This window comes from Mus musculus, chromosome 11 (assembly GCF_000001635.26).
Source record: "Mus musculus strain C57BL/6J chromosome 11, GRCm38.p6 C57BL/6J".
NCBI classification, from domain to species: Eukaryota; Metazoa; Chordata; class Mammalia; order Rodentia; family Muridae; genus Mus; species Mus musculus.
Window position 1 is genome coordinate 113,313,863 of NC_000077.6, and position 14,110 is coordinate 113,327,972.

The window sequence follows — 14,110 nt, forward strand, 5'->3', positions numbered from 1 at the left end:
TTATGTGGGAGGAGAACAGGAAAGGAGAAAAATTAAGTCCCACGTGTCTGGGCTGCTTTTCGGGCTCCGAATTCTCACAGTGGCACGAGTATACTCGTTTTTTTAAAGTGGTGACATCGGGGCACAGTGAAATGAATTCGTAACTGCCCAACTGACTGTTCTCAGTAGGTGTATAACAATGAGTTTATGTGTCCTGGGAGTAGATGGGCGGAATGAAGCCAGCAAGGCTGCTGTTGTCCATTCATCATTAACATCAACAGGAGCACAAAGCCAAGAACACAAAGGAGGCCAGCAGAGCTAACACACTACAACTGCCGGGGATGGAGAAGCTACATCAAACCTACATGTGGCATTTAAGCAAAGGTGCTGTGCAGGCTGGTGAGGTGGCTTAGCGCCTGTCACTGAGCCTGAGGAAGGACTGGCATGGTAGAAGGAAAGAAGTAGCTCCTAAAAGCTGCCCTCTGACCTCCACATGCGCACCCCTCCCTTGGCAGCAAAGTAATAAACAAAAAAATTATAAAATAAATAAAAGGAAAGGAAATGTAACATTGTAGATTTAAAACCAATCAGGAGGAGCTTCTGAGAAGCCCTTGCTCATCATTGGCCACCTGCACAAACCTTGTGGTAGGACTTCCCACTCTAGGGATAGTTAGTGTAGGCAGGAACAGGATCTCAAAACAAACAAACAAAAACCCCCATCAAAACAGGGAGAAGATGATTTCATTGCCAACATGAATTCTGCTGGGTATGTAGGCTACATGCTAAGTATTTGATGAGAAGGTTCTGTCAAATGTATATATGTTACAAAATGCAGTTCTATATTCATATTCATGTTTATATATCTATTGACATGCATATATGTATATACATACATATATATGTGTATCTATATTTGCATGTGCCTATTTCTATAGTGTTAATGTGTGTTTACATAGATAGGCAAATACATATGTATCCACATGTGTACATAGCACATATTTATGTGTATGCACATGTATATAAGATAGACATCTATAGTTGGCATTGGGTGAATCTGTCAAAGGTACATGAGGACATAACCTCCAGTTTCTTTGGCTAAGGCGTTCTGCTGAGATTCGATCTTGACAAATCTCACAATCTATGGAGTTTTCATGGCACTTGACACCTGAGCTTGTGCCGATTAGGAAAGACATCAGGGGGAACCATCTGCAGTGTGCAGAGAGCCCATCTGATGTGCCCAAGCCTGCAGTTCCCTCTTGTTTCAAAAGTGGGCCTGGGGCATGAAGACAAAGGCAATTTGGGTCTCTGTGGGGACCTGGAGCAGTCCCAGGGCAGCTAATCACAGCCAGTGTCCAACTTTAGTGGCCTACCCATCCCAGCAGCGATTCTTCCTTCAAGTGCTAAAGACGTCTCCCCCACTGTGCAGTCACTTAAAGGAAGCCTGGGGTGTCTGCAGGGCTGACTCCATCAGCACAGGATGCCCCTCTGCATCTCTTCAGAAAGTGAGAGTGGATCAAGGAAGGAAGTCAGCCATAGGGCACCCACTTTGACTGCTATCCCAGGCAGGGTCCTCAAATCAACACCCTCCCTAGAGAGGCTGCATTCCATACACCACCTACCATGACACTGCAGCACGGTCCCTGGTTTGGAGCTTCTTCCCCCTTTATCAGCTCTTTCCCACCAATACAAACTTTAGGGCACACGCCCCAGTTAAGACTATTCAATATTGGAAAATAAATCTTGTTAATCCAATCTTTTGCACGGTTCCAATTTTCAATCCCTATTAGGAATTTCAGAGTAAGATTTTAAAGGAAATGGAGGGAACGGCCCGGGGTGCAGGTATGGCTGTGGAGTAACTTGCTAGTTTCCAGGTACTGTATTTCATGTTTTTCAAATATTAACCTTCTAACCACCATGGAATGAAAATATGATCAATCTTTACTTTAAAATAAGAAGCTAGAACCCCATAAAAATTTCATGGCTTTTGGAGGGGGGCATACAATGTCTGGCAGCCATGTCTGCCGAGCCCCAATTTTCTACTCTTCTCTCTTTGCCTAAGATTGAAGATCAGTTACTGATGAGTTTGCTCCAGGAGGGTTTTGACCAGGGTCCAGGTCAACCATCACCCTGCAAGTTGCAGTCAAATGTAATTTGCATTTGCATTATGCAAATGCAACTGAAGAACAGGAGGAAGCAGGCAAGAGAAAGAAGGGCAGGCTGGGGCTTCCATCATCAGGGATCAGGACTCCACACTCCTCCTGTGAGGACAGAGGGGTCCCTGGATGCTGAGTTCCCCACTGTAGAAGCTAAGTGACACTTGGCTCTTGACCCTGCTGTACAACTGTTCAATACGATGCTTCTTCCCCGCACAGGAGAATGGCCAGCCATGATCTGGAGGCAGCCCCAACTTCATCTGAGTGGCTCATGCCATTCGGATTCACTCCTAATTCCACTAGGTATTCAGACCTCTGAGGCTCATCTGGACTACAGTTCATTTGAGAAGAAGAAATTAAAGTCCTCCAGTGGGTGAACACTTTATTTTCCCGAGTAATTTATGAATCAAAACCTCAGTCCAGATTCTCCTAGAATAGGGTGAGCCTCCCTGTCTTGGGGTTTCTATTCCTGCACAAAACCTCATGACCAAGAAGCAAGAAGGGGAGGAAAGGGTTTATTCAGCTTACACTTCCAAATTGTTGTTCATCACCAAAGGAAGTCAGGTCAGGAACTCACACACGGCAGGAAGCAGGAGCTGATGCAGAGGCCATGGAGGGATGTTCCTTACTGGCTTGCTCCCCCTGGCTTGCTCAAGTCTGTTCTCTTATAGAACCCAGGACTATCAGCCCAGGGATGGCATCACCCTCAAGGGGCCCTCCCCCCTTGGTCACTAATTGAGAAAATGCCTTACAGCTGGATCTCATGGAGGAATTTCCTCAAGGGAGGCTCCTTTCTCTGTGATAACTCCAGCGGGGTCAGGTTGACACAAAACCGGCCAATACAGCCCTGGTGTGGTGGTGAATCACACTCAGGAAACCTTTTCCTTCCTCGTTCTTCTCCAGCATCTCCAGATGAAATTCCATGTTTGAGTGTGAAAATCTTGATTTCAACTTGCCAGGATTTAGAATCGTTGTGGAAGCAAACTTCCGGGCATGCCTTTAAGGAGGTTTCTAGATTATGCTGAGGAGGGAATATCCACCCTAAGTGACCCCAACACCACTTCTCTCTCTGTCTCTCTCCCTCAGTTACCTCCATCTGTGTGTATGTCTTTCTCTGTCTCACAGTCTCTCTCTGTGCTTCTGTCTCTGTCTCTGTGAATTTCTCTCTGTCTCTCCCCACCCCACCCCCTTCCTACCAGCATTCATTCATCTTTCTCTGCTTCCCAACCTGGCCAGCTGCTTCAGGCTCTGTGCCTTCCTCATCAAGACCGACTGTAGTCCTTCCGACTGAGAGCCAAGGGAGCCCTGTGTTCTCACTTTGCTCTTGTAGGGTGTTTTTCACAGTGATGAGGAAGCAGCTAATAGGTCACTGGAGACACTGCTGTGGGCACTAGAAGCATTAAGAAGAGTTCTGTGTCAAATGTTGGGGCTCAACACATGAAGTTATACCTAATTGACCACTGATGCTGTGGCGTGAACAGGGCTCACATTTCCTAAAAATATGCTCTACCGCTGAGTTATGCCTCTATCCTACAACCCTTTTGGAAGGGTGGGGGATTAAACACAGACCTTCAGGCATGCTGGGCAAATGTTTCCTCTCTGAGTTACATCCCTAGGCTACAAACCATTATTTAAAAGTCATAAGATAAAAATCTCACGTAGCACCATGCAATGGTGTTGACTGTTCTCTCGAAGGGTCAGAAACCCACCAGAACATTCCACAGCCTCAGATCCACAGCACTGAAGAAACCTGCCGAGCTCTGTTCCTCTTGTTTGACAAGAGGATTCTTGTAGTAAATAGCACCAGTTAACGCCTGGTGAAGAAGCTCTTTGTGGGGACTTGTTTCGGGAGACACTGCCTGGGAGAACTCAGATAATTAAGTGTTTTCTGAGCTGTTCAGAGCCATCCTTCCTCACCTCGTGGCTATATCTGCATAAACCACATAAAATAAAATCTACTCATCCCGGGGTTGTACTCAGGCATTCAACTCACAAATTATTATTAAGAGCCTCCTTGGTGCTAGACTCTGGCTCAGAACTGAGGACTCGCTGAAGCATGGGGGTTCTGAAGAAAGAGACAGAATGCAGAGGCCAATTCGGGTATGAAGGAGCAGCCATGGGCGTTCTGTAAGATCTCTGTTTTGAACCAGGGCTTAAAGAAGATTCCCCAGCGGGAGGCAGAGGCAGGCTGATTTCTGAGTTTGAGGCCAGCCTGGTCTACAAAGTGAGTTCCAGGACAGCCAGGGCTATACAGAGAAACCCTGTCTCCAAAAACCAAAACCAAAAACACACAACAAAACAAACAAGAAGATTCCCCAGGCAGAGGTTAAAGATCAGTGCTCCATCATGCACCCACTAAGGCAAATACAGATCCTCTGCCTGTATTCATCCCAGGAAGCTCTTGCTGACCCCAGGCCAATGTGATTACCATCTGCTGCCTGTCTCATCCTCTTCTACCTTGATAAAGCAGCACTTGGTGTTTATTCACCATGTGGGTCCAGGGCCTGTTTTCTTTCAAGTTGGTACTATGGTGTCACAAGATTCAATGTTAGAATTCAAAGACTGGGTGCATTGGGGTCACTAACCAGCCTCAGACACATGACTTTTCCCTGGTCTTTTCTCTCCCTCTCCGAACCCAGCAGATGTGGCTCAGAAGTTGCAAGCAGCCAAGGGAGGGGCTGCCTTTAAGGATGGCCTCATGGGAGAGAGGGGTGACGGCGCCATCCTCTGCAGTTTTCATCCCCAGCTCCCCGCTGGTAACGCAGGGAGTAGAGGCAGAGGCAGAGACCTTCAGTGCTTGCCAGGCTCCATCGCATGTCAAGAATGACACCTCCTGTGCTTAGATTCGCTTGGTTCATCCACAGCTGTTACAGAAAAGGATCCTGCTGGTGGGGAACTATAGGCCAGGTAGGGGTTCTGGGTGGCTTGGGGGATGGCAGGCTTCCCCCCGCCCCCACAGCTATCTGACTTGGGCAAGTCCACCTCTGCCTAGGCAACCTGATGGTCTCTCTCCTCCTAGGAGATTACCACACTGAGGCTTCACACAGCATGGACAGCTCCTGGATTACCTCACTATGGCCCAGATCTGCTCCTTCTCTTTGCCTCCAGAGCAGCTGGGATTGAAGAGGTCAGCTCAGGAACTTTGGAAAATTCCACCAGACCCCTTCCCTACGAAGAAAAAGGCACATAGGCACCCCTCCCCTCCAGAAGGGAGAGGCTAATTACATTCCTCACACCACAGGGGAGGACCCCTCAGGGCTGATGGGACCCACAGATAAGGAAAGCTCTTGCTACCTCATTCCCTAAGGACCAATCAGTTTAAAAGTCCCACTGTTCTGCCAATCACATTGTGCTTAGTGGCTGTTGCTCTATTCTACCCCTGAAAGCTGTAAAATAACAAAACAAACAAAAAACCTGGCAGAATGGGCTGCCAGAGGTCTCTGCCTCTCCTTCGGGTGCAGGATGACCCCAACTTGCTGGAACAATAAATTCCTCTTGCTTTTGCATCGATCCCCAGCTCTGCATTGTTCACTGGTGGGAAGTGGGGTTCATGGTAAGCTAAGGCTCATCAGAGTCTTTCAGGACCACAGATAAGCAGGACTCTACCTGGCATTCCCTCCTATGTTCTCAGCCACCTTGTACCCCTTCAATAAACCCCTTTATCCCAAGGAGGCCCTGGTGGCCTCTGTCTTGTGCTACAAGAAGAGCTTCCACAAACCACGGTGAGACAACTCATGGCTGGACAGAGTGATGGGTGGGGCAGGTATAAATGCTGCAGATACTGGATGGGGGTCCTGTGTACCATGCTCTGGAGCTGACCTCTTATCCTACACCTGACAGAAGTGAAACACACCTATAATGTGCGGTGCACCAATGAGAGAGAGAGAGAGAGAGAGAGAGAGAGAGAGAGAGAGAGAGAGAGAGAGAGAAAGAGAGAGAGGGAGGAAGGGAGAGGTGGGGGTAAAAGTGATGTTGGCATTAGTCTAGGCTCCACCCCACAGTTACCTAGCAACAGCCAGGTATGCCTGACTCACTATAAAAGAGGCTGCTTGGCCCCTCCTCTCTCTAATTCCTTCTTGCTCTTGCTCCCTCTCTCCCCCCATTCCTCTTCCCCCTCTCTCTCCTCTCTTCTCTTCTCTCCTCCCCCCCCACCCTTTCTCTGAACTCCTCTCCCCTCAGCATGGGCCAGCAGAGGCACCACTTCCCCAACACCTTACCGCACCTCCACCAAACAAATTCCTTCGCTCCTTATTTTTTTTAGAAAACACAACAGGTGGGGCACTCAGGATCTCTGCTGGGGATGGAAGCTTTACCCAGTGTCTCTATAAGCAAGCCAGAAAGGGCAATGCACCCAGGGATTGTGAGCTCAGCTCAGACTGGCAGGGGTTCCTATCAATGGCATGCTGAGAACCACAGCCAGAAGGTGCAGAGAGCTCTACCCACCAGAGCTGGGCTGTTTTCTTTCCTTCTGGAATCCAGAGGAAGTCACCAACGCTAGTCCTTGCAGCCCCAGAAGTGAAATCAGGTCAACCACAAGGCAGTTTAAGGCAACAAGAACATGTTCGTCATTTTTATCTCTGCATCTTAAGGCACCCCAAAGACAGATTTATTTTCCCCGGTATCCAACAAAGGCCATTTGACTCATAACTAACACGATGCAGGGAGAGCGAGATAATGGGGAGCTTGTTTTTTTTTTACAAGCTTTAAAAGCCCACGCAGCACTCAGATGGCCAGCCTGTCGCAGCTCCTCCAGGGGCCAGCACGGTGGTGAGAATTTGCAAACACGGTCAGAATAGGGGTAGAGATCACCAAGCTGCTAGGAACTATCTATCACTCAACTGGACCACGAGCTTTTGTACAGAAGGTGAGATGCAAGTAAGGAAACTGGTCCCTTGTGACTTCGGCTCTCTGGCCTCATGTATCAAAGGTCTCTGGTGGCCTCTACTCCAGAGAAGGGAGGCAGGTAGGTGACCAAGAGAGATGAAAGATACAAAGCTTCCTCCAGTTGGTGAAAGGCTGAATCGGTGAGTTCCGAGTTCGGGGAGAGACTGTCTCAAAAAGTGTAGATGAAAAGTGTCTTAGTTAGGGTTTTGCTGCTGTGAACAGACACCGTGACCAAGGCAACTTTTATAAGGACAACATTTAATTGGGGCTGGCTTACAGGTTCAGAGGTTCAGTCCATTATCATCAAGGTGGGAGCATGGCAGTATCCAGGCAGGCATGGTGCAGGAGGAGCTGAGAGTTCTACATCTTCATCTGAAGGCTGCTAGCAGAACACTGACTTCCAGGCAGCTAGGATGAGGGTCTCATAGCCCACACGCACAGTGACACACCTACTCCAACAGGGCCACACACCTTCTAAGAGTGCCACTCCCTGGTCTGAGCATATACAAACCACCGAAAACAGGTATGGGTGAAGTTTAAAATTTTAGAAAGGAGACCAAGAGATGACAATCTGAGGTGACAAGAAAGGACAGAGCATGGGCAAAATGGCAGCAATGCTGCTGGTGTGGGTTAGACATCACCCAGTCTCCCAGCACCGGTCTCCTTGTTTGCCCACGGGGAACAACTGATGTATTCCGGCTGCTCCAGGAGGCCATTCTTACAGGGAGACGGCTAATTTTGCACCTGACAAGTTGTCTTTCTGGTGATTCTCCTGCCTTAGCTTCTTCCATAGATCCCACCCCAGCATGAAATAAGAAGCCAGCACTCAGGCTGTGGGGACAGTGTCCTGTGTCTGCTATGTGATAAACCTTCACCTTGCTTGTGACCCCGCACCACATTCAAACCACAGCACAGCCTGTGCTAGGACAGAGTCCATTTCCTGCCTGTCACAGGTACTCCAGCCTTTAGATGTGGTCCCTCAGCACCACACCTCACAACCTAGTGGCCAAGCATGGCAGGACCTGCACAGGTTCACTCAAATACAAGATAGGCTTCTTCTCTGTTGGTTTACAGACAATTCCATTAGGCTTCGCCCAACAGCTACCTAGCAACAGCTTGCACACCACCTGGCAGGTGCAAGCCAACCTGGCATATGAGGACTGCTCAGCCACCCCAACTCCCCCCCTTCCTCCTGCCCTCCCTCCCTTTCTCTCTCTCTCCCTCCCTTAATCTCCCTCTCCCCCTTTCCTTCCCTCTGTCTCTGTCTTTCCCACATGTTCCTCTCTTCCTTCCTCTCTCCTTTTGTCTTTCTCTGTCACCATTTTCCAGGTCCCCCTGTTGTGGATGGCTCTGTACTGCTTTTATTTAATGTTAATCCTGCTCTCCCAGGAAAGGATGTCTGGAATGAGGAATGAGTCACATGCTCAGGTGGCTTCTTGTGAACCAATCCCCTAATGGATATAGGAGCCAATCACTGGGCGAGTAGGAAGGACTTCTGGGTTGGACAGAGGAAGAGAGGAAGCAGGAGAGAGTTAGGTCCTTTTGGGATGGGGACAGCAGAGGGGTAAGATGTAGCTGCTAGAGTTTCCCAGTATCTTGGCGGATCTGCAAGGCTTCGCCACCAGAGGAATTGGAGATATATATACATACATACATACATACATACATACATATATATATATATATATATTTTTTTTTTTTTTTTTTTGAGACAGGATTTCTCTGTGTAGCCCTGGCTGTCCTGGAAATCACTCTGTAGACCAGGCTGGCCTCAAACTCAGAAATCCACCTGCCTCTGCCTCCCAAGTGCTGGGATTAAAGGCGTGTGCCACCACCACCTGGCCCGAGGAATTGGATTTTAATAAGGCTTACAAGATCAGGTTTTAGCTGTTGCGCCCAGAGATTGAGTTACCGTTGTTTATGAGCTAAGTTTGTGTTCTGTTTTCCTTCACTCAGAGGGTTCAAGAGAGAAAGGTGCGGCAGCAAAGCGGGTTTGCCTGATGAGCACCACAAAGGCTGTGGGGATTGGAAGCATGGGGCTGGCGTGGTAATGACCTGCCAGTGGGAACCTAGCGAGCTGGGTGGAGAGATTGTGGGGTTCTGAGTTAGAGCCTCCATGAGATAAAAACAGGTCAGCCAGCCCGCCAGGGCAGAGGCACCAGTGCAGCCACCATGCCAGCCTGTTTTGTTTGTTTGTTTTAAAAATCTTTCTTGCAACATTCCCCCAATAAACTAGGCCTGTCGCATGGCGGTGGTTCCTTAGGGGAACATCTTGGCTGGCCCTGCTGAGGTGCTCTTTCCACCGCATTACACCGCCATCTTATAAAGCACCCTGAAAAAGGCCCATCCATCTCGCATGGGTCTGATGAAAACATGCTGGGAGCTGTCCTGTGGTCCAGGCCCTTCTGCTTCAGACCTCCTCCTTCTTTCTCCTCTCAAGGGGCGCAGACGTGCATTGTGGTTCACCAATCCCTGCTCCCTCCCCGTGTCCCCCAGTAAATGCCTCAGTGTCTAAGCCCTCCTTAGCACCTATTTCCCTTAGCTGAGATGAAACCATCATGCTGGCCAAACAACACACCCAATAACTGCTCTGTGGGGCAAAGCATCCACTTGAACGAGCAAATAAAGGCCTTAAGTTCTTTTAGACCTTTGTTTTCAGCTTGGGCTATTCATTTACCACGTGCGTGTTGGGGAGAACACCTGCAGGCCGCCTGCACGTTAGAGGAAGGCTGGTTGCTACTTGCCTACGTTCTGCACGAGTGAACCATAAGGGGTTATTAGACGTAGGTAATTAGGCTATAATTGATCTTAATGGCGTTGGAAATAACAGGCGATATCATTCAGTCCTTAGCACACAGCAGCGTCTGCTCTGTACTTTAAAAACGTACCCCACCGCACCTTTTAGGGAGCTATGAGGAGCCAGAAGCCCAGGTGCACAGAGAGAGTCCATTCAAGGTGCTGTAAGATTGAGCCAGAAGAGGAAATGGGAGCTAGAGCCATGCCGGTTCTCCAGGCCCACCTTGTAGGCAAGAGCCCTGAGCTCAGGCTCCATGGTCTGCAGGAGGAGACCTTATCTGTTTGCATGTCAGGTGCCATCAAGGAGAAGACATGCCAAGGGGCAATAAAGCGCACACTGGCCAAGGATCCTAATAAAACAAGACTACTGTGCCAAGTACCACTCATGGCTGAGGCCAACGGCAATACAGAAAGGAAGCGGGGGTGAGGGTGGGAATCACTGTGTTCTTTACAGACAGCAATTTTATGATTTTTATCTTTCAGATGTCAAACAGTCAAAAGGAGTAACCCTGGACACAGGGTTCATTTAAAAAGTGCAATCAACTAGTCATCTGAGACAGGGATGGAGACGATGTGAAAAGGGACATGACACCCAGAGCCAGTCCACGTGACCTCCCAGGAGGGCGATCTCTCTATTGCACACACTCCTTCCTGCAGGCAGCAGAAGGGGCTCTCTGCCATTCACCCCACCATGCCCTTCTGTGGCTAGAACAAAGAAAGCAGGTCTCTTTTCCTGCTGACTAGTATGATTGACACACCCGAGAGGTGTGCGCCACTTTCTGAAGGGGACTCGGCGGCAGAACTAGCTTTGGCCATTGTAAAAATGACCTCGACCCCCTCCTGGTTCTCCACCCGGGGGAAGACTGTAGCTCCCATCCTCTGTGTTACATGCATTTTCCCTTAGGACAGAACAGTCCCACGGCTATCCCACAGGCTGTACATCCCCAGCACCCTCAGGCTTCCTGGGATTCTTGGGGCCCCAGAACCTCCAGACCTACCTCAGTAGCAGACATCACTAACTCCTAATTATACATTTCTTTTTCACCAGGCTTTGCTTTTTGAGGCAGGATTAACAGAAACATTTATACTTAGAGGTGTGAAACACTGTCTTCATCTCAGAAAGACAAATACTGTATATTACCTCTCATGGATAGTTCCTGGATTTTATGGATGTGTAAAATCACGTATGTATATGGTATGAAAGGAGAAACCTCGCCTTCTAGGGGGACAAAGGGGACTAATGATCTGAGGTAGGGGTGAAGTGGGAGAAGGTGCTCAACACACATTATATATGTATACGAAAACTCCAAAATAATAATAAAAAAAGTTAAACAAACGTGTTGTTTCTAAATTGCTTGATGCTAGTGACCATGACCCTACCTTTGGAAGTTTCTGTGTTTCCAGGGCTCGGAAAGCCATACAATGGATGTTCAAAAGCCCCATTGGAGAATGGCTGACCCTCCTTGAGAGAATGCCGTCTGTGATCCTAGTGAAGCAAGGGGAGGATGAAGCAGGTCATTCCCCACTCTTCGGGGCAGGGCTGAGGGAGGGATGGTAGGAGAAGGCAAACGTGGATGAGGCACGGGCTGCCTACTGTGAGTTGGTGGCATCACAGCAGACGGGCTGCCCACAGCCCGTGAAACAGAAAGAAATATTAGCGGCGAGTGTGGATCTCCAAGGGTTGGGCGAAAGCAGCTTCTTAGTAATAGAACTGTCCTAAAATTAACCTTGAGAGAGGCACGCCTGAACTGTGCACCACTTTGAATGTATCTTTCATACACAGAGACCAGCTTATGTTCTCTAACACACACATACACACACACACACACACACCACTCACACACGCACACACACATGCACACATGGATATCACAGTGCATTTTTCTTCTGCAGCACACTCAAAAGCACAGGTCAGTCTGAATGACTACCCCAACCACTAACAGCATTTGAATAATTTGACTCTCACCGATGTGCAAGGCTAAAAAAAAAAAAGAAGAAGAAAGAAAGAAAGAAAGAAAGAAAGAAAGAAAGAAAAGAGAAGAGAAGAGAAGAAAAAAAGAAAAGAAAAGAAAAGAAAAGAAAAGAAAAGAAAAGAAAAGAAAAGAAAGGAGAAAAAGAAAAAGGCCTGAGCTTGACTTTGAGCAGGGGTGCATGTGAAGAAGAGAAGAGGTAGGCATGGGCTGGAGACTCAAATATTGACTTTCCCCGAGGAGCTGATGGGTGACGGGAGCTGTTGGGACCACAGTGGGCATCTGGAACAGGGGGTGTTTCTGCTTTCTGGAAGCCAGAGCATGTGGTTCCAACACTAAAGAGCTTTTAAAGGGGTTAGCAAACGCAGAGAACTGGCAGAGAGAGCACGGAGGCCAAGGCTGCTTGGTTCTCACGTGAGTCAGACCTGTGCATCACCGTGATGAGGGAGGAGGGAAGGTTTGCTCCGGCCAATGCCTTCAGAAGTGTCAGCCTATCATGGCAGGGTGGCAAACATCTCACATCATACTGGCCAGGGAGAAGAGATAGAATGTGAGATGCATTTCTCTTCTAAGCTCATTTAAAAAAAAACATAAAAAAAAAAAACTAGATAAAACCCATCGCAGAGCCACGGTGGATCTGAGTGGGACCCCGAGCTCTTTCTCTTCTGCTGTGCAGGACTTGGTGACAGTCAGATTTTTCCATCTTACAGATATTTCCGAGTCACTGTGGGCCGCTTACAACTCCTCTCCTGGGTCTGCCCAAGGGTTTCCTACATGCCTCCATGATATTTATGAACCTGTCTTTTTCTAGGCAGATCTCATGGGCCGGCCACATGTGCCCTGTCCCTAGCTTAGCCTCATCTGGTGAGAACTGGGACCTGCAGATTTGCCAGACCCCCTGCTGGAGGGAGATGGGATGACAGGCAGCTGGCCGGGACAGGAGCGGGCAAATACCAGATGGTAGAGAGGAGGCACTACCTCAGGGGGTCCACGCGAGCCCACCCCGGCAGATGCTCTGATTCCGCGGAGGGACCCTCGGGTTGCTGCGTTCATTCCTATTCCCTCCTCCTTCTCCTCTGCTTTACAGTTCCCAAGTGTAAGCTCTTCGGAGTCACACTGGAAATCTACTGAGCAAGACAGGGAGACGAGCTGTGGCTACACACAGGACAGGAAGTTTCCTAGTCAGTCCCCAACACGGGTACCCATGGCCTCATTCTGTCTCACAATGGAAACAGAGTGTTCGGAGACTGCTGAAGCTGTGGTTCCTAGCAACACCAGGTCTGTGCTAAAGAGCGGTATCTGTCTGATGACCATCAGCCTCGATGCACGGACTCAGGGTGAGGGCGTGGAGGCTTTCCTGAGCAGCTGATGGACACACAGCTTCTCTCGACTTCAAGTTTGTGGTGTGTGCGAGAGGTGGGGGGAACGGAGAGATGGAGGGGGAGCGGGACAGACTGGAGGCCAAACACAGATGTCAGTGTTCAGGAGTCGTCCACCTTTTTTTTTTTTTTCTCTTTAAGTTTTACTGCATTATGATGAGAAAAGGCACATAATTTCAATTTATCTGAATTTGTTAACATTTAAAAACATATTTTGAGTAAATAGACTTACATCACATTCTTCTTTCCCTTTTGTACCCCAACTCCTCCCGGAGAGCCCCCCTTCAAAACCTGCAATACCTTTCTTTTTTTTATCATATTCTTTAAAATTTATAAAATATTGTAATAATAAAAATGAGTATTATAAAAGTTATTGGATATAAAACAACAATCAATTGAACAGTCTTATGTAGATGTTTGTCTACAGCAATACTGAAAATACATATGTTTTTCTCAATATAAATTCCAAAGAACTCCAAATATATTAACTGTATGATATTTTAAAATAATATATCACTATTTTTTTTCCTGTTTGTTCTTTTGCCTGTTTGTTTATAATAGGGTCTCTCACCATTCTGAAACTTGAGGTGTTGACAAGGCTGCCAGCCAACCAGTCCCAGACCACGGCCTGTCCCCCCCTTCCCCAGAGCTGTGAGCCAACATTCACTACCACACTAAGCTCTTTCTTCTGTAAACATGGGAATAAACTCAGATCCTCCTGCTGCACAACAGGCTCTCTCAGACTGGAAACTTCCAGCCTCTCTCCAGCCTCAGACTTCCCTCTCTCCTCTAGGCTGACCTGGGTACTGTGAGAATGAGCAAGGTCCTGGGGGATCTATTGTCTGAAGTGCACACAGGCAGAGTGTGCGATCTGTTGCTTTAGAGCACAAGAATAAAAGCTTTTTTAAAAAAAAAAAAAGGCACTTCAGGCTTTGTCTGGCCTATAGGG

The 14,110-nt window shown here is 48.2% G+C and overlaps 1 protein-coding gene across 31 annotated transcripts in view; it reads right to left on the reverse strand.

Annotated features, from left to right (window-relative positions):
* Positions 1 to 14,110, reverse strand: part of Slc39a11 (solute carrier family 39 (metal ion transporter), member 11) — a 405,350-nt gene that overhangs the window by 69,012 nt on the left and 322,228 nt on the right. The gene's annotated exons all lie outside the window — the stretch shown is intronic.